Raw genomic sequence first — 804 nt, forward strand, 5'->3', positions numbered from 1 at the left:
GCGGCGGCGGCAGCGATAAACGGCGACGACGGCACTAGTAGACTGTAGTAGACGAGATGGAGGGGCGACGCGACGATAGCAAAGCTATGAAAAGGGAAATCTATGACAAGTGTGAAAACTGAAAGACGGGAGCGGCGACAGCACCGGCAGACGGCAACGAGCGATGCCGATGACAGCAACGATGACGCACGGTGTATATACGGGAAGGAAGGAATCTCGCGATCCGCCAACCAGCCGCGCTGCCAACCGATCGGCTGCTTCACCAGTCACCTCTGCGGGAATCTCTACCGCAACACGTCCGCGCTACTCGCCGGTAGATCGTCGACTGACTCGCGTAGTGCATAGCGCCTAGCGGCGGTACTCTCGCCAACGGTGGTGGGGGGTGGCCGGCCGATAATGGCGGACTACCGACTATGTACTGTTTACTGCGCCGATTTACGCGCGACCTCGCGCGCTCCTTTACTTCGCTTTTATTGTTCCTTAATTCCCGCAAAGCAACGCGAAACAACACGATTCGAAGGAGCCGAGTCTAAATGAAATGTCGACACCGCGACGTATCTCTCAATTTCCTCCCTTACTCACTTGGCACATCTTTAAAGTTCGAATTTGTGCAAATTTTAGAGAACATATTTCTCGCTCGTTATAATAAAGCTTCAAAGTGTGACGAAAGTTTTCGATTTCTCTCGGATTCAGATAAAATTAAGAGAGCCGAATAAAGATTTGATTTACTCGGACAAATATGATTTTTCTCCAAAACCTTTCCCTCCCGATTAATTATTAATGTATTATATATATATATATATA

This window comes from Trachymyrmex septentrionalis, unplaced genomic scaffold (assembly GCF_001594115.1).
Source record: "Trachymyrmex septentrionalis isolate Tsep2-gDNA-1 unplaced genomic scaffold, Tsep1.0 scaffold44, whole genome shotgun sequence".
Taxonomy (NCBI): domain Eukaryota; kingdom Metazoa; phylum Arthropoda; class Insecta; order Hymenoptera; family Formicidae; genus Trachymyrmex; species Trachymyrmex septentrionalis.